The 25,582-nt window shown below is 39.5% G+C and overlaps 1 protein-coding gene and 1 long non-coding RNA gene across 3 annotated transcripts in view; one reads left to right on the forward strand and one right to left on the reverse strand.

Annotated features, from left to right (window-relative positions):
* The window catches only part of MKLN1 (muskelin 1), a 322,457-nt gene that overhangs the window by 55,141 nt on the left and 241,734 nt on the right, over window positions 1-25,582 (forward strand). The window lies entirely within an intron of this gene.
* On the reverse strand, window positions 3,597-10,257 carry LOC123479186 (uncharacterized). The gene is made up of 3 exons (XR_006654720.2): window positions 10,154-10,257; window positions 4,395-4,631; window positions 3,597-4,043 (listed from the first exon to the last, which is right to left on the reverse strand). It is a non-coding gene; the product is annotated as an uncharacterized lncRNA (long non-coding RNA).

Consider the following 25,582-nt stretch of genomic DNA (forward strand, 5'->3'; position numbering starts at 1 on the left):
GTTGTTTCCTTTTTTCTTCTTTTCCTTAGGTTTACTGGCTTGATCCTTTTTGAAAAGTTATTTTCCCCTCTTTAAGTTGAAAGTTTTCCTATGAAGTGCTTACTTCTCCTAAATAAATTAATACCTTTTTTTTCCTGACTGAGTAACCTGTATCTCAGAGATTCCTGTTTCTCGGAGATTCGTTGTGAATGTGCTGAGGAAGAAGTGCAGTTTAGTTCTTCAGGGAAGGTCGCTGGGGCTATGCAATAATTAAGGAGGCTTGTGTTCCTCACTCCTTAACATCCGGCATAGACAGCAACAAACTCCTAAGCAGAACGGGAAATGAACCCTGTTCTGACTGAGCACCACTCCTCTGCGCAGCCCCTCCCTGACTCCCTTCAGTTTAGACCATTGAAGAAAAAGGAAAGCTATTGTCCTCGATTCTAAAAGTCCACACGGAAGTGGATGATGATAAGTGTTCACTCTCTGAGCCTTTACTAAATGCAAAACAAGTTATCACAGGTGGTACAGCAAATAACAATAATGGATAACACTCCAATATATTTTGTGCTTGCTACCCCCATTGCATTTGTTTCAAAAGAAGTTTTAAAACCTTTTTTTCTGCAGTAGGCTTGAGTTCTACAGAGTTTGGTATACTTTGGTAAGGAACTTGCATATAAAATTTAGCTTTAGATTACTTGGTGAAATTATTGAGCCTTCTTTTTTACTTTTACATTTATGTGATTATATTGTTTCTAAAAGAAGCCTTTTATCTCTTGCCTGGTTTCAAATTATACCTTCCACTTCATGCCACAGCAGTGTACTTGTTCCCAAGAGCAATCAAGACTCCTACAATTAAGTGAACGGTACAAGTGTTACCGACTAGGTAGGAATTCTGCTGTTTTCTTTTTTCATGGGGAACAATAGAAAAGAAACCAAAGTTATGTGAAAGCCACATAACTTCTACCCAACTCCGTCATTCTAATTTCCTTCTTTTTAAAAAATTATTACTATTTTAGATCCCCTATGGGTATGATTTGACTACAAACTGATATGCATTTTGATAAATCTTAGATGAGACAAATAATATGTAGCGGAAATTATTTGTATTCAGAAAATTCTTTTTATATATTAATATATAAAAAATAAATCAAATAAATAAGGACTTATTATATATAAGAAACTCTATACCTTGAAACACGTGGGCTGTAATATTCATCCCTGGGGCTCTCCCTTTAGCTTCAAGTATGGAGTAATGCCCTTGCAGGACCTACCATTTGCCATATATCATGGGGGCAAAGGGACAAAAGATGGGTTCTTTTGTTGGAAGTGCCTCCCTTCTCATCACCACTATTTTCTAGCAATGTTCTAGACACAAAGAGCAAGGCATAGTGTCATGGGAAGAGAATAATTAATAAATTTTAAACCACCCTGGCTGGCGTGGCTCAGTTGGTTGGGCATTGTCCCACAAACTGAAAGGTCACTGGTTCAATTCCCAGGTCACAGCACATGCCAGGGTTGCGGGTTCAGTCCCCAGTCAGGGTGCGTTCAGAAGGCAGCCAACTGATATTTCTCTTCCTCTCTTCCTCCCTCACTTCCCCTCCCTCTAAAATCAAAAAGAGAAAAGAAAAACAGGACATGGACAGTAGTGTGGTTATTGTGTGGGAGAGGGGAGTGGGTAGAGGTAGAAGAGGATATAAGGGAGATAAATGATAATGCAAAAATACAATAAACAGGAAATATTAAAAAATAAACCATCAAAAATAAAAATAAAATAAAAAATAAATACATGGTATGCACCTGAATTTTTTAAATAAATAAACAAATACATTTTAAATGTACCACTTCCTCCTCTTAGGTATTTTTCCTCTGGCATTGACCATGAAGGGGCTGGCCTCACTTAGCCCCAGGAGAAGTGAGGGAGATTTGAGAGTGTGGAAGAAAAGTGTCTGATGAAAATAAAATTATTTTAGGAAAGTATATATGAATAAGAATGTTATTAGATTTGAACATTAAAATGTATTAGCATATAGTATGAGTTTAATTTTAATGGATACTAATATCTATTAAAAATGAAGCTTCACAACATATATCGAAGCTAGATGACAAGTCCATTAAGATGGAAGTTGGGGGAGTTATGGGGGTCACCTGAAGTAGTGTCAACAATTTTAAAAAATTAAAAAGAAAAGAAGTTAGATCCATTTTTACTATTCTTTCTATCTTTGGCTAAATATTTGAAACTTTCCATAATATAAAGCTTAAAAAAGAAAATAAATGAGGTTTCAGAAAATTGTTCTGGATTGGTTAATGCTGAAAAAGAGATTCCTCTTTTTTTGCCACATAAAAACAGCATCATTAATATGTTCATCAGTGAAGTTCAAAACTGGTTTGGATTCACAGTGTTACAAAATGCTTCAACCCTGTACATGAGAGCTGCCGTTGACATTCTATCATTGAACTTGGGGGGAAAATAGATTCACGTAGCTTTCATGAATTAATTGAAAATACTAAAATTGAAAATTTTCAGTAACAGGGGGCAAAGGAGGGGAATGGAGGATATCTGTAATAGTGTCAACAATAAAAATAAAAATTAAATTTAAAAAATGTTTTAAAAAGAGATGACAATTCTTACCTGAAACAAGTTATCAGTTCTCTAGTTATCATGTTATTTGGATTTAGAGTATTAGACGGGGAATCAGAAATCTATACACGCCATTCCCTAGAATAGACAACTTACTTTTATCTCTTAGTGTCTCCATTTTTTCTCTCTAGTTAAATGAGAAAAAACAAAAGCCAAAACCTGAGATTAAACTCTATATCCTCCAGAAGCATTCTGAGGAAGAACCATGTTTGAAAGATTTTCCCAATACACCATATAGAGTTCTGTTACTGCAAAGAGACTGTCTTCTTTGCTAAGAACAAATAGACAATAAGGTTATCCGGGAACATGTATAAAGGACACATGGACAAAGCCAAAGGGGGTGGGATTGAGGGTGGGAGGTGGGAATGGGTGGGGTGGGGGGGATTGCTGGGGGGGAAATGGAGACAACTGTACTTGAACAACAATTTTTTAAAAAAGAAAATAAGGACTACAAATAGATGAATCATTCTAAAAGCCTGTGCCAGAGTGTCATCTCTTTGTAGAAGTTCCCACCTAAGGTGCCGTGTTGTTCATTTTCTTCTCGGCTGGCCTGGGCTTAGAGCAATGATCTCCCACTCTCATGTATCAAATATGTGCCGGAGCTTAGAAATATGCATAATTCTGGCATAGGGTACAATTTGATTGGGTTAACACCGCACGAGAAAGGCTCTGAAACTCTAGTGCGGGGGTGTCCAACCTGCGGTCCATGGGCTGCATGTGGCCCAGGGTGGCTATGAATGTGGCTCCACACAAAATCATAAACTTCCTTAAATCATTATGAGATGTTTTTGTGATTACATGATGCAATGTGTTTAATGTGTGCCTCAGAGATGCCAAAAGGCTGGACAACCCTGCCAGTGAATGACAAATGCATTGATCTCACGGAGTCTTTGTACGACAGATGTGACCATGGCGTACTTTGTGACTCTTTTGTTGCCTTGCTTAGATTTCAATCCAATTTTAAGGTACTGTGGGGGTGAAGTGCACTAGGGAACATGTCACACAGTATCAGGAAGATGTGGAATGGCTGTGCCACTCAGATCAAATTAAATCCTAAGAAATAAAACCCCTAAAGGAACTGAATGTAAGGAAGAAAGCGGAATACAATAACTTATCATTAAAAATCAACCAGATATTTACTAAGTGCCTCTTCTGAGGGTTTCTTACATTTAGGTAGCTAGCAAATACTGGTTTACAAAATACTTTCGCATACGTTGTCTTCTTTGATCCTCCCAACCAACTGGTGAGGTACGTAGGACAAGTTCAAATGAGAAATTTGCACATCAGAAACTTACTGCTTCCTGAAGGCCTTATTCCCAGCTGAAGCAGCCAGGAGGCTCAGAAACTGCCCAGGTCTCCAGACGCTGTCCTGTGGTCGATTCTCTTTGACCACCCAGTACTGCGCTTCTGCATTCTGTTTAGTCTGTGGAGGATTCAAAAGAAGTAAAGACATGATCCCTGCCCAGTGAGTTTATGATGTACATGAGAAAAGTGCAAGTTTTACATAATGAAGCAAGCAGAGAATTATTACGTGTTAAACTGTATGAAATGGACTACAAATACAATAATACTTGGATTACTTGGAAAATGAGGTGCTATAAATTATACCTAAACCCTGAAAAATGTTTGTAGGTGCCCAAGAATACTGGTCAACTGAAGGTTTCTCAAGTCTTCCAGCCAGGCAACAATGTTTTCCTGGAGAAGTCCCATGATTAATTATTGACCAGGAGTAAAGCCTGCAGAGGAGAAAGGGAAAGATACTAATTTCTCACACCTTATCATGTACTTGCAGGTATGATCTTGCATAGCCTTTGCATGTGAAAGCAAACACATGATTGCTTTCAAGAGCTGATTCTTGAGTTGTCGAATTCTTATTGGACTCGGTCGTGCCTCAGGCTGAGAACAGGAAGCTTGTGGGAGCTAGTTCTAGCCCTGGCCCATCTTTGTTATGTTCTCTAGGTCTTCAGTGGAGGCCCCCAAGCAAATCGCCTCTTTGCATCCTCTTCTCCACCTAATTGCAAAATGAGTAAAGGGGAAAATTCTAATGAGCATTTTTTAAAAGTTTTCAATTACAGCTGACATACAATATTATACTAATTTCAGGTGTACAACATAGTGATTAGATGTTTATAAAGCTCATGAAGTGATCTCCCCATTAAGTCTTGTACCCATCTGACAACATACGTAGTTATTATATTACTGACTATATTCTCTATGCTATTCTTCGCATCTGCATGAAAAGCCCAGTCCAATTTTTTAAAGAAAACTGCCTGGAGGCAGGAGAATGTGCACATTTGTTCTACACTCAGAGGGACTGTGACATCAGTGGTCTGCAAGTGCTTTGTGACCACGTTTATTTTCTGATGTCCTAACGCTCAGACCTAAAACTTCCCAAACCCATGTTTGTTTCAGAAGCAAAATTCAATTGGAACTATCTGTTCTTTCTTTTTCAGCAGAGCAGGCCTGTCCTCAGAGACAGCTGAAGGCCAGTCACTGTCTCTTCCTGTCTGTGTCTTCCCCACTGAGTGGCATATTGCCTGGGAGGCCCCATGGGGACTTCCAAAGCCATCAGTGAGTGACTGGCAATAATCCTTTTCTTAAAAAAAAAAAAAAAGTAGCATTATGGGCATTCCTACGTAGTCTTCTTAAAAATGTTAATTTGCTGAAGCATCCAATGGAATAGGCCAGCATGGATGGGTCTATTGTATAACCCTGCTTGCCACCAGGGTAGAGTCAAAACAGCAGTCACACGCTAGCAGCTATGCCAGAGTTGTTCATTGAGCATCAGTGCATGCCGACCTGAAAGGAGGAGACTGTGTTGGGAGTTCAGAATGCAACCGTGCTGTGCTGTGAGTAAATGCGAGGGTACCACCACTGATCACATCTTACACGGAGCACGTGAGTGCCAATGTGAACACAATTCTGACTCCTAAACCCAAGCACATAACCATTACCACTGGATCACCCATGTGTTCAAAGATGTGCCCTTTGAATTACTTTTCCAGGAGTGGCAATGGATTTCTGCTGAGTCACTCAGCTTTCATTTCATCCAGTGACTATGAGCGTGCACTCTGGAACCAGCTTTGTCACGCACTATCTGTGTGGCTGTGGGCAGGTTACTTAAACATTCTCCAAATCTGATTCCCCAAGTGTGAAATGCCAATAATTCTACCAGCTACCCCATAAAGTTGTTATGAGGAGTCAGTGAGTATAGCCATGTATTAAAGAACAAAAAATCAACCAAGTAAATGTGAAGATCGAATTGACTTTGTTGAATAATTTATGAATCAGGTAGCATCTAGTAAGTAGAAAGATGCTCCAAGTTGCTGTACAAAAAGAAGGCTTTTATAGGCAGAAATGGGATGGGACAAGAAAATTAAAAGAGTGAATTATTTCAGGCAAAGACGTCTTCTTTTAGGGGAAGACAGGGGGTCTTATCAGGCAGATTACCTCACCAGTGCTGACTGGGAAATTCCAGATTGATTGCTTCAAAATTCCACTCCTGGGAGAGGCCACAACTGCAGTTAGGTTAGATATTAAGTCTTGGTGGAGCTTACCACAAGTGACTCCATTTTGGATCTGTTGTTTCTTTTTAACACATATAAAGAGCTGAAGATATTGCCTGGCTCATATTGTGTATCAGTGTTAGCTATTTTCATTCATTCATTCATCTAATATTAATTTTAAAATCTCTGCTCTGGACTGCTAGGTATTGAGAAATAAAGACAAATAAGACACAGTGTGTGCCCCCAGTGGGCTTACACTCTATATTATAAGCTTGCATTTTATTTCTCTTTTTTACCTAGCACAAGTTGGGAGGTACACAGTAAATGTTTTTGAATGTGTGATTGCACTAGGAAAATGGAAAATATACTGAAAATTTCAATTAGAATGATATATTTAACAATACCTGGCACATAGTAGGTGCCTGGCACCATATAAGCATTATTAACTATTTTAATTATTAATTTAGTAAAATAAATGCCGAGACTGAGTGTGCAGACTGGAAGTTGGGGGTGAGGAGGTGGAGGTGCACTCAGGGAAGCCTTCCAAGAGGCAGTATCATTCAGCTTAGTTTTGATCAGCGAGTGGGCGTTAGCCAGTAAGAGAAGAGGGCTAAGTGCGTTCCAGGAAGAAGGAACATTGTGTGCAGAGCTAGAGAGGCGTGAAAAAGCACAATACATTCAGGGAGCTCTGAGTAGGGAAGTACAACTGGAGCTCCGTCCTCTTTGTGACATACAGCGTATTTGAGGTTAGAGGCTGTGAAATGAAACAAAACAAACGCGACATTGTGTCACCCTAGCTTTTAGCATTAACTAAATACCCAGTCGTGGACTCAGTCACTAGGGACTTTTAAGTTGCTCAGTATAACACTTGCCCTGTAGAAATGCTGTTAGTTGCTCTGAGGTCAGCCCCTTCTGGTCTTCTGATAGAGGAAGTAAATTCACTGAGTTTACCTATTTTTTCAAAGTAATTGGGTTGAATTACAAGAAGGTTGATGGGATCATAGAATAGATGAAGATGTTTTTGCATAGTAATGTCAAATTCTCTAGATCAAGAGTTAGCAAACTATGACTTGGGGGCCAAATCCCATCCACCACCTATTTTTATAATGATGATTTTTTAGAACACTGCCATGCCCACTTAGTAATATGTAAGTCTAGCATTGCTTTGTCAGTACAACAGCAGAGCTGAGTAGTTGTGACAGAGGCTGTGTGGCCTGCAAAGCCTAATATTTACTTGCTGGCTCTTCACAGAAAATGTTTGCCAATACTGCTCGAGAGTCATCTCTTCTAATCTAATGACAAGTAAAAACCACCTAAATATTTAAGACAGGGGATTGATTTACAAGTAGTTTAGAACCAAAGTGGCAAACAATAGGTTATTAATTTTTAAAAAATTTACTACCAAGGAGAGAGAAGATTGCAAATATGTTAGCCATAAAAGGTGCAATAAACAAGAATAATGAATGAACACAGATCCTGTGATTGGCTTTCAGATTTGACTCTGAGCTTCCTGTCAGTTAGAAAAAAAGGGGGGAGGGTGGGGAAGCGGTCATCTGTATTAGTTACCTATTGCTTCATAACAAGCCACCTTAAAAGTTAGTGGCTTAAAATAGCTACCATTTATTACTTCTCATGAGACTGTGCATTGGCTGCGTGGTTCTGCTAATCTGGGCTGGGCCGCGCTGATCTTGGTGGGCTTGCTCATGTATCTGTGGTCAGCTGGCATGTGAACTCTGGAGTGACTAGTCTGGATGGCCCATTTCCACTCCACGTGGTCTCTCACCCACCCTCTAGCAGGCTAGCTGGGCTTGTTCACATGGCAGAAGCAGCTTCCAAGACAGAAAGTAGAAGCATACACTTGAGGTTTAGGCTTGGAACTGGCCCATTGTTGATTCTGTTGCAGTCTAGTGGCCAAAACAAACCAAAAGGCCAGCCTAGATTCGGTGGCCTAGGTGGAGAAATAGACTCTAACTTGGGAGGAGCTGCAAAGTCACATTATAAGGGGCAGGGAAATAGGAGGGAGAGAATTGGAGCCGTGATTGAAATCAATCAGTCAGCATCTAAAACAGCATGTATTCCAACCACAAATTTCTCTTAAAAAGTCTTCTCTGTGGTCTCAAGTGCAGAGGAATGGTCCTCATACATCTATTCAGCACGCCCTACAGATATGAATCATCATTGTCTTCAACTAAGAGGACCAATATCCGCTAGCTAATGACACGTGCGGAGGAGGAATGGAAAGAAGCCTGTCAGGAATGTGGTGCATATCATATGAGACCCAGACCCACATAAAAATGTCACCTTCATCGTGGAATCAGATTCAGATTTAATGATTAAAGGGATGAGGAAAACTTGTCACAGGAGTTACCAATGACTAAATAAATGTTAGCCTTTGAGACTAGAGCCTAAATAGACCTACAACGTTCTTGCTGACCATTCCCACTCTTCTTGACTTCCATTGTTAGGTGGCATTAAAACTGGTCACTGTAGCCCTCACTGGGTGGCTCAGTTGGTCAGAGTATTGTCCCGTCCCGGGGGTGTCTAACCCGCAGTCCAACACAAAATTGTAAACAGTACTTAGAACGTTATGAGAGTTGTTTGTTTTCATTAGTGTTTGTGTATTTAATGCGTGGCCCAAGACAACTCTTCTTCTTCCAGTGTGGCCCAGAGACACCAAAAAGTTGGACACTCCTGCCCATACCTGAAAAGATTGTGGGTTCGATTCCTGGTCAGGGCACATACCTAGGTTGCAGGTTTAATCCCTGGTCGGGATGCATACTGGAGACAACTGATTGATGTTTCTCACTCACTCTCTCTCTCTCTCTCTCTCTCTTTCTCTCTTTCTCTCTCTCTCCCCCTTCCTCTCTCTAAAATCAATAAATACCCTCAGGTAAGGATTTAAAAAATAAAATTAAAAATTAAAAAAATTGGCCACTGTATTCAAAGATGACACTGCTAACTATGGCTATGGATGTAATTGAAAAGCAGAGAATACTCTTTTGAAAACTCACTTGCCATGTGCTGATTTTTAAAAATTTATTGCTAGGATATCTTCCTTATTACCAAACTTGCCTCAATAAATAATGTTAAGAATAAATAGCAATAGTGATTTCAGAAATCTTCCTTAACTATTCTTTTCCTGGAATCACGGGCCGCCAGTAGGAAGAGAATAAACATAGGTAACCCTTGAGCCTTCGAGTCATTCAGAATCCCCCAAAACTCCAAAAAAAAAAAAAAAAAGCAAAACACTAAAAATGAAAACAAAACTCCCAAACCACTCAGACAGGCCATACGGCCTCGATTTGAGAACAGTGCCTCTGTCCCGGAGCCAATCAGGGTGCTTTGACTTGTTTGCAAGAAGCCGATGCCTTTGTACACTTGGTCCTCCGTGGAGCTGCCACCATCAGGCTTCTGTAGTGGCAGTGGTAGCGCATGGGGATGAACAGGACAGAATTTAGGGAACTATTAGATGCCTGTTGGCTCAGACATCAGGACCAGCTGTGAATGAAAACATATTTCAACTTAGACACAGGGAAAAGGAACTGAGCTGTTGATATCACTGAAGAGGTGGAGGCAAACCTTCGGGATATTTGCAGATGATAGTTTCTGGGAGGGTCAGAGAAGACAAGGCTGTGTCAGAAAAAACAAACGAAGCTTCCAACATTAGGGTGCAGAAAATCAGAAGTTAACCTTTGGGTAGGTCACATAAAAGTTAAAGGATATATATAAAATTCCTGGCCAAGTACTTAGAAGGGTAGTCCTCAATAAGTGTTGTTTCCTCCCCTCTCTCTGCATCTCCCACCTACTTTAAGGATTCCTTAAAAAACAAAAAACCTGCCAGCCAGCTGCCACTGGAAAGATGTCAGTTAGGATAAGCTGCTGATTGTGCAAACTATCAATAAAAGTCCCACTCAGGTGGGTGGAGCAGGGCATGTCACCTCTCCATCCCCTCTCCTCATCGCAGCTTGGAGGCAGCACAAAGACATTCTTTCCCTCCTGCAGAGTGTGTGTGTTCTCTCAGACCTACCTTGGCATTCCTTGATGTCTTACAGGAGCAGATGACCCCAGCTGAGCAAGACAGTCAGCAGAACAGCAGCCCTTGATGCTGCAATTGGAAATTTCCATTCTTTGCTTGCAGCTCTGGAAAAAAAAAAAAAAAATCTGAAGAGCCCAGGAGCTGGGAAATTTCCACGATGGAAAATTTTAACATATTCTTTAGCTCTAAACTATGCAGGTTTATAGAGACTATTTTTTTCTTTTGGTAATTTTCTTCTTTAACAATAATTTATGAAGATGGTATCACTACAGCTGTGGGAATAAGGAGAGCAAGATGACTTGGAGGGGAATGGGTATGGTTTGGCTGGTGGGAGCCTGAGCCATATACATGTTTGACCACCTGAGCCAGAGAAATGCAGATCACTGCAAGACCCACAAGCTGGGAACTCATCCAGATGGAAATAGTTTGCCCAGGAGCACTGCAGGGGAATCTGTGCGAGAGAAGTGGAAAGTGGATGGATACAACTTGGGACCAGGAGGATGGTGAGGTCTGTTGCTAGAAAAAGAGATCTCAGGCAGATTCCTTCCACCACTGCTTCTTAAACCTAAATGTGCACACAGATCACCTGGGAATCTTGTTAAGATATAGACTCAGATTCAGTGGGTCTGGGGTGGGCCTGAGACTCTGTTTCTTCCCCCCGCCCCACTTTTACTGAATTTACTGGAATGGTACTGGTTAGACTCTGTGTTTCTAACTGGCTCCCAGGTGATACTGATGCTGCCCTGCTAAGGACCACGCTGTGAGCAGCCAGGCCATACACAACAGGTCCTCCTCCTGAGGAGGATGACTTGCCTTCCATAGCAAAACACAGTCGAAGGGCAAAGACCAGCGGGAGAAGAGCTCCCTTGGGGTTGTTTTCTCAGGTACCAAAGCTGAGGTCTCAGAGTAGAACTGAATGTCTTTTGACAAGATGCTCCACGCAAATCTGGTTAAAGTGGATCTTTTGAAATGTGGGGATGCAAATAGTTACCAGAAGCCTGCCCAGAGACAAATGGGTGGTTTCTAGAACACAGTGCCTTTGCAGAGGAACCCCTATAACAAGTTGATGGAGATACCCAAACTGGTCCTCTGTCCTGGGTGACTGTCCAGTATTGGGGCATGTGGGGTGAAACCCCAATGAAATAGCTCCGATGACTGAGGGAAGACTGTTGGCAAGAATGGTATAAAGGAGAAAAGGAAAATAAATTACTTCCCAGCCAGGATAGTTGTCTCACTTTTATCGAAATAAAAAAGCAATAGGAGAATTTTCTATTTCCTTAACAGCTATCTCACCTTTGTGCTACCTATTTGAGAAGGAGTGAGAGAGGTATCAAAATCTGTGGCATCTTTATTCCACAGTGTTACCTCCAATTGATCTGTAATGTATCTGCTGTGTATATCTTTAAAGCAACATTTGTCTTATTTTTCATTTTCCATTCAATTGAGTTTTGGATGGGTTATTACCACTTACTTTTCAAATTAAAGTATACAGAGGAGCATATGGGGAAAAAGGAGGAGGGAAATTACTAGCGTGAAAATGGACTGAAATCAGAGTGTAACAAGCATGAAATAACTTTTATAATATAATAAAAAGTATTAAAGTAATGTTAAAAGTAAATAACTATCATAATATCCTAACATCTACATAATATTTTAAAATTCTAAAGGGCTTACGGCATTAAGGATTTGGGCTTTGAGAAACTGGTTGATGTCTTCTCTTTCAAAAAATCAACAAAAGAAAAAAAGCAAACAAAATATAACCAGAGACATTGTAACAATAGCCAGAGGGGAGTGGGGCTGGGATAGTGCGGAGAGGGGTCCATAGGAGCTACTATAAAGGCCACAAGGACAAAATCAAGGGGGAGGGGAGAGGTGGGGGAGGGAGGTGGGACTGGCTGGGGTGGGGTACCCTCTACCACCCCAGAGGTGGGGAGAAAATGCAGGCAATTATAACTGAATAAAAATAAATTAATTAATTAAAAAAAATCTTCACTGTGGGGTAAGGTATGATTCAGCATTGAAATGAACTTCCTGATTATTTAAGTAAAAGACATCAATTTGATCTTTTTCTTACTATAGGTCTCAGTGAGCAATTATTCACCTAAGAATCATCTTAAAACTTACAGCCAATGAAATAGAATTCCTTTGATTCATCTAAAGTCATATCTTTTTAATAATAAACATAATAGTTATACAATTTAACATTATGAAGCATTTATAACAGGTGAGATGCTTAATCCTTGCAACATGTTTATAAGATAGGTACCACAATTATATAAATGAGAAACTGGAATTTTGAGAACTTAAGTGAACTGCCTGGGATCCATACATTTTGGCCAAGCAGGGAATAACTTTCTTTGACCAGCCTCACTTTCTCTAGCGCTCTTTCCAAATGCCACAGCTACATCTCAGCTTCATTTCCCTCACCCCAGACAGATGGATAGACACTCCTCCTCAAGTGTAACAACTTCACAAAACTCAATTCAAATACTGAATGTGGTGTTGGTTGCTTACAGCCGCTATTGCTCTAGCAGTGCAGTAAATCCAGGAAAATGCTTTTGAAGAGCTCATTAAAAACTGCTAAAATAAAGTCTTAGAAACAGGTGCATTCGTTAGCTGGAATGCAGACGATTATGTTAATATTGAATTCAGGTGACAAATTTAAAGCCATCAAAATCATGGAGGATAAAAGGATTTTCAAAGTTAAAGGTAACTTCTTCCTTTGTAGGGCTCTTTGCTCTGTTAAGCATGTGATTGCCTTTACAGCTGTCAACACGGGGACCTCCAATGTGAACACACAAAAACAAAGTCGATATTGCACTATCATATCTCCTTCATAAATTCATGGGTCTCTATTCAGGAAGAGAAAGGTAAGGAATTGCCTGCAAACCTAGTGCTATTTTCTAAGTAGGAAAGCTGGCACCTCATTTACAATTGATTGTCAGATTGCATCCTAGGGTAGAGGAGACAGTTAAAGAAGGTGGGTAAGATATGTGGACAGTGATTCCAGGTTTGGATAAGACGGAGCAACAGCTGTTTAATTTTGTCCCTTTTTTTCTCATCTTGAAGAAATAGTGAGCATGAAATATATATGTGACCACAAATATATATTTAGGGGGCTATACACCAGAACGTTAACAACAGTTATGCCAGAATGATTTTGATTTTTTCTTTGGGAAGTATTTTTGTATTTGTCAAATTTTCTACAATGAATATGTGTTACTTAGTAAATTTTAAAATTATTAAAAATTATTATGGAGCAATTAGCCTCTATACATTTAGTTGCTTACCCTACAAATTTGGATTACTATTTAATTGCCTAGCACATGGGAGCTGGCTGAGATGTTTCCCCAAAATCCTTTCATCTCAAATCCAGGATGTCTGTGGAAATACTGATTCCTCCTTTCAGAAGAAAATATTTTTTTTAAACGAGGACTAAGTATCCAGCCAGCTTATAAACAATTATTTTTGAGGTGTTGTTATTCAGCACCTCAATCAAGTGGGCATTCACCAAAGTGAATACATCTGCCACCTGCAAAGGGAAAAAAAGACTTCGCAGCCTTTTAAGGCAAATTAACTTTATTTTTAATATTTTAGTTACTCTGGGAAGAATTTGAGAACAAATACTTGACTCACTGATTTTTTTTCAAATGGAGTGCTACGATGATTACATTACTGATTGCAAGATATAAATAATGAAGCTGCTATAGACTCGAACACACACACGTACAGAGCATGTTTACGCATGCTCATGTGTGTGTGTTGGGCTAGATAGCTTGAAATTAAGTGGAAAGACTACTTGTACAGTGTATTAGTCCTATTTTTGCCTTCCTTCCTCTGTGACTCTCCTATTCTGCCCTGCACATTATTACTTTCTCTTTTCCTACACAGTTTAAAAACACCATCGACCCAATTTTAAATGAAAAGCTACATAGAAATCAGGAAAAAACTCCTTGGGTTGGGATTGGGTAAGCATATACTTTCATATACATGTACACATACTGATAACATGTATGCCTAGCTGAATTCTTGCTCCAAACTGCCGCAAGTCTCAATATTTGGGACTTAAGTAGAGTGTGGTCAGTTCCTTTGACTGCTGGACAGCTCCTAGTCTCCTGAGAATACTCTCTCTCACCCACTTCATCATCTGTCTAGTTCTCAGAACTGCCAGCAGCCCCACCGAAGATGCAGGTACAAGACCAAGTGAGGAAGGTGGTCAGAAAAGAATCCTATCATTCCAAATGGCGCATGGCCACCATAAGTCTAGAGGGTACACTTCAGAGCAAGAATCTAAAGACGAAAGAAACTCGAAAGAACACTAGTCAAGTTCTCTTTAAATGTTTATATCTCTTCTAGAGCGTACCTGGTAGTCATCCATTCTGATCTTGAAAATTTCAATGATGGAAACTGTTCTACTTTTTTTTTCACTTTTATACTGATAGATGGGTAGATGAAAACAGCACAAATAGCATTACAAACACAATCAAGTGGGCAATACCGAAGAGAAAAAAATGAATTCTTCTTAATCCTGCCACCCTTTACAAAATCAACTAGTTCTGAATTTCTGTTACTGATCTAGGACACCTTCCCTGGTATTAAATAACTATAATCCTATAGGACCCATGGGGAATGGAAAGAGGCTGAACCATTTGGCTTAAAAACTTTGGAAACTTTATTGGTTCATGGTCCCCATCACACCATGAGAAACAGATGCCGAAGAGGAAAATTGTGTAAAGAATTAACAAGCCACAGTAGCCCCTACGTCTCTCCCTAATCCATCTCCTCTTGTCACAGTGACACCCACACAGCAAAAGAAAGTCTCTGAGACTATCTCATCCACGAGTACTTCCAACATTTACAAGTACTATCTGGTTTGAGCGCGGTGTTCCCAAGTTACCTAAATTGTACATCTGATGGTGCTCTTTTCAAAGGAAACTGGAGAGTTCAGCAATATTCTGAAACAACTAGATTTGACAATGCAAAGAAGAAAAATAACAAAAGAAGGTCCTTCAAAGAGTGTGTGCTGTAGAAACAGATATCCTGCCTTTACACATTGGCTATGTGGGAGGTTCTTGAAAATGAATTTAAAATGAAAGTGGTGTTGAATTTTGGGCATGCAAATTCAGAAAATTAATTATCTAATAGAGGGGATAGGAAGCTGTGATATAATTTTGGCTAAGTAAATAGAAGGAAGAGGGTTTTTAAAAATTGTTTTAATGAATTGTTTAAAAAAACTGTTAGGAAAATTCAAACAGCACAAAAAATATAAGGGAGAAAACAAACAAAAATACCCCATATACCACCACCTAAAAATAACGTTCATAGATTTTATGGAATATCATTACAGACATGGAAATGAGGGATATTTTAAAATTTTAAAGAGCAATTTGCCTTCAGGCAACTAAACATGGTCTTGTTGATAATGGCCTAAAGAGACCCAAAACCCAACTTTTTAAACTATTTCACCTGCAATGTGATGAGAGGAAGTAAAAAGAGGAAGAATTCTCAGTTCGTAAGCAAGTATAAGAATAGGAGTTCAGTAGAAATAAGCAGATATTTTTATTTTCATCAACATATCCATGATCTGACCCTCCATTTAGCTGCATCTAAACCTATGACAATGACGTAAGTTTTCATAATGCTTTCTGGTCTACGAATCAACTTTACACTGACTCTCATGACCGTATAAAACAATCAGGGTTGATATCTACTTGATACATATTCATTTGGCTATTCTAGTTGCTTATGACCAGGTGTCCAATCTGCTTTATTGGATGTCTACTTTGATTGGTCGGGGCTGACACCATACTAGTTATTATATTTCACAACAATTGACATATCTACTGTTTTTCTCATTTTTCTGAGCATACTAAATTTTCTCTGAGCAAGGTTTGTGCTCTTAATTTTCTGATTTTTTAAAAATGTGTCATTTTAACCCTATTCATTTCTCTTGCAGAGGTGAAAAGATTTTTTGTTTGATAGTTTCTTTATAAAAAGGAAAGAGTAAAATTCCCCTTTCCCCACTTCTGAGTATATCTCATGAAAATCACAGTAGTGCAAAGACTTAACTGGAAATTTTCAAACTCAAAGGAAATGTTGCTTGTTTATGTTGCCAGAATTGGGGGCATTGTTGTCTCCATTATCTGTGTTAAACTCGCTAAGCACTGGCACTGATTATTCTAATGGCGGATTATTCCGGTTATTTCTATTGAAAAATTTTATGGTAACTCTCCCCTCCCACTTACATTTGACTAATGCTAATACAAAATTAGATACCATTTCCTGACCTACTGACCAACTTACATTGAGAGAATGCAAGTTAAGTAGGTGTAAGAAGAAAGCCAATATTTCCTTGGTAAGCCACATATCATGATCGAAGGTAATTGCTTAATCAAAAGTATTGACTTTCTGTGCAATAATAGCTCTGTTTATCTCATAAACACTAGGACATTAGACTACCTGCTCATTTTTCTGGGGAAAAAAGGATAAATAATTTTAGTAAATTAATATTTTTCCACTGCCATGCTTTAATTTGAAGATATACTTTCACTTTAACTGGTCCTTAATTGAGTGTGGCACTTAACCATGCTCTTACTATAGATACTTAGGCATATCAAGCAATAGGCACAAAGTTCATGCCTCTGCTACTTGCTTTTACTTTTATTGTGTGTGGATAAAGAGTGGGAACCACATTCTATGTAAGGGCATAAGGCCACACTTAAAACACTTCTTCCTCCCTCCCTAAATTCATTAAGTGGCCATCTCAATTCTTTGTTCTTTGAAATTTCCTAATTAGGTACAGTATATCCCCTTTGGTGCCAAATGCCTACATTTGTATAGGGATTTAGTGTGTAGGAAGCACATTTTGCATATGGCGTTTGATCCAGATACAAGACGAATCACTTTGGCCATTTCTGTTTATAATTTAAGCCACCAAGTCCCACAGCCATATACTCAGACGGTTGTGGGAGGTACTTTTTTTTAATGAAAAATAGAGACATTTATTGAAGAAGATACAAGATACAAGAGACATTGTACATAGGGAAATGATGCCTCAGTCCCCTTCAAAGGAGTCACCTGGGCCCTCACACAATTCTCCCAATCACCATCAGCTGCCCCATCATATTTTGACTTTAGTGGCATTGCCTTCGGCTATTAAAAGGAAATCTTACGATTGATTTAATAATGTTCAATTTAAAGTGCAGGATTCTTTTTTGCCATTTTGGAAGTAGAACATCTAAAAAGCTCTCCAGTGATCTAAGTGATTCTGTTTTACTTAGATTCCTGGAAATTGTCAAAGGGCTTTAAGGGAGGAGGAAAAAAAAAAGAATGAGGAAATTTTCCCTGTGGGCAATTGGGGAAAACAAAAATATTTTTGTGTTGTAGAGACTTCTCAGGAAAGGAGCACTGGCCAGCAGCAGCATCTGTGCAAGGGGAATTTCCACATTTGGGAAAACATGGTCATAATTAATGACTGAGGAAAGCCAAGAAAATGGGCCATGTTGGAAAAATATGATCTTCAATGGCCATGTCATTGTCAACTGATTGGGTCAGAAAATTTAATTGTGTTCGAAAGACATTTTTATTTGTGGATATTTGACTATAGATCTTTCCTTCTGTGGATTTAATAGATACCCTGTTCTTGCCTGGGGAATCAGCTTCTTCTAGTCAGACCCACTCTCTCTGTCCCTCTCTGCCCTAAGGGAGCATTTGCGTTAGACTTCTGGCCTGGACACTGGCTTGTAGTCTTTTGCTTTGAACATGATACTTCGGACTAGCCAGCAGGGCTATTAGCATCCATTAGAATAGAGATGATTATCCGGGATTCTGGAACAAGGACGGAAGGATGAGATTGCATGACCCTAATGCAGCCCTCATTTACTGAAGACTCCATGTCCTAGACCCTGTGCTAAGAACGCTGAAAAACTATCCTGACTTAGACAAGAGGAAACTGAGGCTGAAGGAATTTAAGTAACTTACCTAGAGTCATGTAGCTTTTAGCTCCCTAGCTGTCCTTCTTTCATCTCTTCATCCTGTATGTAAAGTCTACTCCCTAAATTGGAACTCACCCTGCATACAACCTCTAGATTACTTAACGACCCTCTTCCTCTTCCTCTTCTCCAGGTCACTGTGTTTAAACTAGATCTGGTCTTGGAGACGTGCTCATCAGAGAACTCCATGGCTACATAACATTCTCAAGACAAGAAATCTGGGTTAGCAGGCTCAGCACCATTTATGTCTCTGCTAAGGGAATGAGTGTGGTCAGAATGATCTCGCCCCACCTTTTGGTTTTCTTTGATCTCAGTGGTCAATTTTATTTAAAAAGGTATGATCATCTTTTGCCTCTTCTCTCATAATTTTTTCAAGGTCAGAATATAGCTTACTGAATTTCAACATATTTGCCAAGGTATAGGCCAAGTTTTTCTGAGAGGGAAATATAGTTAAGAAAAATAATTCCCATATTTGACATGTAGATGTGGCATCCAGTAGAGAATCTATAAAATGCAGAACACTATTTTCTGAAATGAAAAAACTGCAGGTTAAATCATGTCCCCCCCGAAGCAAGAATTTCATGCTAAACTCATACGACGTGGCTTCTAAGTTCGCCCTGACCTGCCACTGCCATGAATACGAGAAAACAAACCTGACTGGGATTAGAGAGTCTAATGGCCCTGGACTGAACCTCGCTGGGTAATACAATTTAAAAAATGATAGCATCTTGTGAATAATTTAATATATTTCTTTTCTGTTGAACTTAAAACAAGTCAATTAAATCTTGTTCATATTTGCTTTCAGAGTGCTTCTTAGACATAGCCAGACATTATTACCTTTATTTAGAGATGTAAAAATCTAAAGGATGTATTAGTTTTCTACTGCTGTGTAACTAAACGCTACAAACTTAGGGCATTCAAACAACATCTCATTAATTAGCTCACAGTTCTGTAGGTGAGAAGTCCGGGTGGGTTTGGCTGGGTACTCTGCTTAGTGTCCTCAAGGTAGAAATAAAGGTATTAGCCTCTTACCTTGAGGCTGCACTCTTACCTGGGGAAGAATCTGCTTCCAAGCTCATTCACATCACTGGCAGAACTCAGTTCCTGTGTCTGGAGCATTGAGGTCCTCATTTTCTTTCTGGCTGCCAGCCCAGAGCCACCAGCCTCTAGAGGCCACACACATTCCTTCTCATGTGGTCTTCTCTATCTTCAAAACCGGCAATCACTGTCTAATCTCTCTCACACTTAGAATCTCTTCTACTTCCTCTTCTGCTACCAACTGAGGAAAATATTCTTCTAAAGGGCTCACCTGATTGGGTCAGACCCACCTGAAAAAACTCTCTAAATTTTAAAGTAAAATGACTTGGGACTTTAATTACATCTGCAAGATTAAAATTAATCTAGGCAATTTTAATTACCTAGATTAGTGACTGAAGCAGTGACCTAGATTGGTGTCTGACTGAATGACCAGAAGATAGGAATCTTGGAGAGCTATCTTTAGAATTCTGATAACCATAAGGAAATAGCGTTAACCCAGTTCACCTGAGATAGAAATCTGGAAATAGGCTCCCTTCAGAGAGCCTATTTAAATTTTAATTTAAAAATTTCACCAAAGAATCGAATGTAATTTTTAATGTTATTCATTTTTGGTTTTATATACAGATGTTTTATTTTTTTAACATGCATATTTTGGAGTTCAAACTCCATATTTTTTACTGATGCATTATCAAAAATGTCAAGGCTGTTTTTGGAACATGTGTTTCAGGGGCCTGTGAATGTCTAAAAGGTAATGTGCAAGCACGAAGCTAGACAGGAGTGTGTGTGTATGGGGGGTTGGTAACAGATGAAGAAGGGGGAGGGGCGGAGACTGTGGTGAGTACAGAGAAACAGTTCATTTCTATTTTTAATATAGTCCCTGAAGACCTTTGAAGATGATCTTTTGTTGTCAAGTCCCGAAGTTCAAAACCCTTGGGATTCTTTGTATGCAATTTATGAGCAGTATTTGAGGACGCTTCTAAACATAGGGGCATTTTGGATTATGCTGGGTCAGCATCACTAGGATGCTATGCCCCTAGTGTGGATGTGAACTTCCCAAAGTTTCTGTTGCACAGTTATCAGTGTGCCATGGCCGACCAGATGCATGGGAGGATGAGTGTGGGCTGAGCCCATTGGCCCAGCGAGCCCCTGATCCAGAAGCCTGGGCCTGCAGGGCGTTACCTCAGCACTGACAAGGTATAGACAGGGCTGAGAGGATCCTAGAAAGGGAGATGGAGGAAGATGGTGTATTAATTTCTCTGATTTTAACATTTTAGCTGGAGGACAGCCTATTGAAAAATCTGGTTTTCTGGTGAAGACCGTGGAAGTACGTTTAGTCTTTGGGAAGAACGTAAATAGATATGTGAAAACCTCAGCAAAAGGCAGAAAATTTCAGATACTAAGTATTTCTCTCTTCTTCCATGAACATTTGGGTTTTCCCCTGCTTGAAAGCCTGACAGAAAATAAAGGAGAAGAGGACATTTCCCAGATGTTTCTTTTAAATTGTCCCAGACCTTTAGAAAATGGTGAGAAAAGGTAATCATGTTATTAGGCAATATACTGTATTCATGGATAGGAAGAATTAACATCGTTAAAATGTCCATATTACCCAAAGCAATCTATAGACTCAACACACTCCCTATTAAAATATCAATGGCATATTTCACTGATCTAGAACAAGTACTCCAAAAATTTATATAGAACCAAAAAAAAAGACACCAAGTAGCCTCATCAGTCTTGAGAAAGAAGAATAAAGTTGGAGGGATCACAATACCTGCTATAAAACTATACTACAAGGTCACTGTAATCAGAACAGCCTGGCATTGGTATAAGAATAGAAACATGGATCAATGGAACAGAATAGAGAGCCCAGAAATAAACCCACATCTCTATGGTCAATTAATATTTGACAAAGGGGGCATGAGCATATAATGAAGTAAAAATAGTTTCTTCAATAAATGGTGTTGGGAGAACTGGAGTGGTACATGCAAAACAACAAAAAAATGAAACTAGACCATGAACTTATACCACACACCAGAATAAACTCCAAATGGATAAAAGACTTAAATATAAGTTGCGATACAATAAAATCTTAGCAGAAAACATAGGCATAGAATTTCAGATATCCCACGTAGCAGTATCTTTGCCAATATATCTCCTAGGGCAAGGGAAATAAAGGAAAAAATAAACAAATGAGTCTACATCAAATTAAAAAGCTTCTGCATGGCTAAAATGAAAAGGGAACTGACCGCATGGGAGAACATATTTGCCAATGATACATTGGACAAGGGTTTAAATCTCCAAAATATATAAAGAATTCATATGACTCAACACGAGGAAGACAAACAATTCAATTAAAAAATGGGTAAAGGATCTGAATAGACACTTCTCCAAGGAGGACACACAGAGGGCACAAAGACATATGAAAGAATGCTCAATATCACTAACCATTAAAGAGATGCAAATTAAAACAGCAGGGAGATACCACCTCACACTTGTCAGAATGGCTATTATTAATAAATCAACTAACAGCAAATGCTGGCAAGAATGTGGAGAAAAGGGAACCCTAGTGCACTGTTGGTGAGAAGGTAGACTGGTGTAGCCACTGTGGAAAACAGCATGGAGTTTCCTCAAAAAATTAAAAATAGAACTACTGCCTTTTGACCCAGCAATTTCGCTGCTGAGAATATACCTTAAGAATCCCGAAAATTCAAAAGAACCTATACACCTTTATGTTCCTAGCAGCCCTATATACAACAGCCAAGTGCTGGAAACAGCCTACATGCCCATTAGTGGATGAGTGGATCAAAAAACTGGTACATTTACACAACGGAAGACTACGCAGCAAAAGGAAAGAAGGAATTCCTATCTTTTGCAACAGCATGGATGGAACTGGAGAATATGAGTATTAAGCTAAGTGAAATAAGCCAGTCATTGAAAGACAAATACCATATGATCTCACTTATAAGAGGAATCTAATGAACAAAATAAACGAATGAAGAAAATAGAACCAGAGACATGGAAACATGGAGCAGATTGACAGTGGCCAGAGGGGAGGAGGAAGGGGGATAATAGAGGAAAGAAAGGGAAAGAACTAGTCAAAGAACATGTATGAATGACCCATGGGCATGGACAGTGGTGTGGGGATTGACTGTGGGAGCAGAAGGTATGCTGGGCAGAGGAGGACAAAGGGGAAAAATTGAGATAACAATTTTTATTGTTAATAGAATAACAGTAAAAATATTTCACATGCCCTATCTTCTATTATTGGCTGGGCAGAGGTGGGCAAAGGGGAAAAATTGAGACAACAATTTTTATTGTTAGTAGAATAACAATAATTTTTTTTTTAAGTTCTTTCTTCTATTATTGTCTGGGACACTGGATGGTTGGTTGGTGATGCTATTTAGTAAGACAGATAGGCTGGGACTAAGAAGTGTGACAGACCATGTTCATTTCCTCCCCAACAGCCATTCCTCTTGTCCTCCTTGCTAACAGAGCCCTGGCCTTACTGAGCATGGCAGTGTATCCAGCCCCAAGTGATAAATTGTGATTGGTACAATTCAATCATAATAATCACATTCTCTTTTGCTAGATACTCAATTTCCCCATCTCCTTTGCAGTTAAGGCGAATTCATTTATAGCTAAAAAGACCTAAGTGAAAATCTTCTGGGGATAGATATGGCAGCCTGGAACACCATCACGGTGTCTGGAGTCATGGCAGCCATCATGTGACTACAAAACTAAAGACATGATGGTTAAAGGCCAAAATGTTAAGGATGGTGAAGTAGAAAAAAAAAATACTACTTAATGATTTAGAAATTGCCGCTGAACCAACACCAGCAACCATTTATTGCCAGATATTTTGTTTATGAAAAAAGTAAAACTATTTATTTAAGCCTCTTGTTATTTGATATCAGGAGGTTAAGAGCTCTCCTTTGGCCATGTTCAGTTTGAGATGCCTATTGGATATCCATGTGGAAGTAACTGTCTAATTTATTCCCTTCCACAATGAAATAATAATTTCTAGACATTTTTATCTTTTCACATTACTATAATACTAGAAAACAAGAGAAGGTATATGTAGTAGGGGGACCCCCCTAAAAAAACAGAATTATCTTCTGCAGGGCAGGCCCCTTGTAGTACAGGCTTCCCCTATTAGGTGAGTGTTCTAGGAATCCATCTGTATCAGTGCACCAGCTGGTGGTGTTGTGAGAGGCTGCATTCAGCTTCAGTGAATTTTTTTTTGAAGAGTCTTTCAACGTGTTTGCCCATTTCATGATGGACGATTTATGAGTGCACCTGCCCACACTGCATTGAGTGTTCAGCAGCTTTTGATTAAAAATGGAATGACTTCCATGCCCCACCCTTCCTATTCACTCAATCTCGCCTCGAGCAACTTTTTTTTTGTTTTCCTAGGATACGAAAAGTCCTCAAAGGGAAACATTTTGTGGATGTGGAAGAAGCGAAACAAAAAACTGCAGAAGCACTTAAAGGCATCAAAATCGATGAGTTCAAAACTGTTTTGAGCAGTGGAGAAAATGTCTCCCTAGGTGTATTGCATCAAATGGAAAGTACTTTGAAGGTGTCTAAAATTTAAACGTGAAAGAATGAACGCCCAATTTTTTATAAATAAATTCTTGGATGTTTTGGTCCTTCCTTGTAAAAGTAAACAAAATTGCAGTGACCATGAGTGACCAGTACAGAAGCTGACAGTCAACGTGTAAAACCATCTCTTTCCGTCTGGCTGCTGCAGCGAGAGGAGCTGGCTCTGTGTCTGCCCACCTGCAATGTAACTGCTCCAGCTTCCTGATCAAGAGGAACGAGCAGATGTGCAGTACCGAGCCCGATAATCTGAAGGCCCGCAACTCCTTTTGCTACAACGCGCTTATTCATCTCAAGATGGTTGTGGAGTCCTCCGCCCACGGCAAAGGTGTGGTCATTGTCACCAATCAGAGATCAGCCAGCCAAAGCCAGGCACCTCCTGTGTGCAGACCATCATCAACAAGAATGCACCTCCCTGAGCAGCATCCGGCACAAAATCTGTAAGAACAAGTATTACCTGACTGTGCGTTGCTGACTGTCAGAAAGCCAGCGCCATGGCACGCAGCCAGAAGTTCGGGATGTTGAAGAGGAAGTGGGCCCACCCCACCAAGAGCTCCTGAGCGCCACCCACCCTTTAAAGTAATAAAGGTATCAGCCAACTTTCCTCAAAAAAATAAAATAAAAATTAAGCCACCTCTCCTAGCATTGGTATGTTAGCAAGGTTGAAGTTGTTAAAGCAGGAAAACTGGGGCAATGGCAAAAGCTCAGTCTGGTCTGAACATTTCCAAGCACTTTCCATCATCTTGGTGGGGAAGCGTTGTCCTAGACTAGAGTACATTTTTCTATTAAGATACTTTCTTACCTATATATATCAGAATGTTCATATATTGCTGTATTTCCTCTCCTGACATATAACAAATTGCCTAATGAAAATTCCCCCACCAACTTACCCAGGGAACCTAAAGTAGGCCAAATTGAGCTTTTAGCACAGTTTCTGGTTGCTGATAAAAATCAGCATCTACAAACCCAATTGCACCTATTTCCATTAGAGCTATCATCCAGAACTAGATCTCTAGTTTCATAGATTAAAAGTTTGCCAACCCACTATTTCCCCCCTAATTACTTTATTGTATGCTGGTTGGTTTTGACTCCATCTATAGAAAACAACAGTATTTTTTTTTTTCTTGCCAGTGGCCCATGAGAAACAGCTATTGATTTTGTGTGACTAGACGAGTAACTGAGTCTGCAAAATTGACTTCACAGGGTATCTTGCATTCTGCCCATTCTGCGAATTTGTGTTCTCCTGAGGTTAATTGGCTCATCATATTACGCTTTCGCGTTCCACAGTTTATCACTATGCTTGGGATCTTTGCTCCTATACCTTTCACTTTATTTTCCCATAATTTATTACAACAACCCTTGTATTTTCTTAACAGTTTTGGATCTACATTAATTTTTAAGTCCCAGGAGGTACGTTATGTTCCCAAACATTATGTTCTGTACTCTCACGCTCATATCACTTTATGTAGTGCCAGCCTCCTCCTGGGATCTCAAGAAATGTTGTTTCCTTTAAAAAGATAGGCGATTACTCTGGGATGCCCATAAAATGTCTTTCTCGGTTGAGTTATTCTCACCATTTATTTATCCCCAGTGGCTTAGGTAAAAATATGGGTTCATAGAACCTAAGTCTTTGGAGAAGCTTTGTTAGTCTCTCCCCATCTGTGTAAAAGCAGAAGCGAGTATCGACTGCTGTTCTAAGGAGTGTTGGGAATAAATGATGAAAAGCATTAGGGATGAGAAAGCCTTTCGTTAAAACTGTGAAATGTTAGGGAGATGATGATATCATTCTCAC

Source organism: Desmodus rotundus, chromosome 6 (genome assembly GCF_022682495.2).
Source record: "Desmodus rotundus isolate HL8 chromosome 6, HLdesRot8A.1, whole genome shotgun sequence".
Taxonomy (NCBI): Eukaryota; Metazoa; Chordata; class Mammalia; order Chiroptera; family Phyllostomidae; genus Desmodus; species Desmodus rotundus.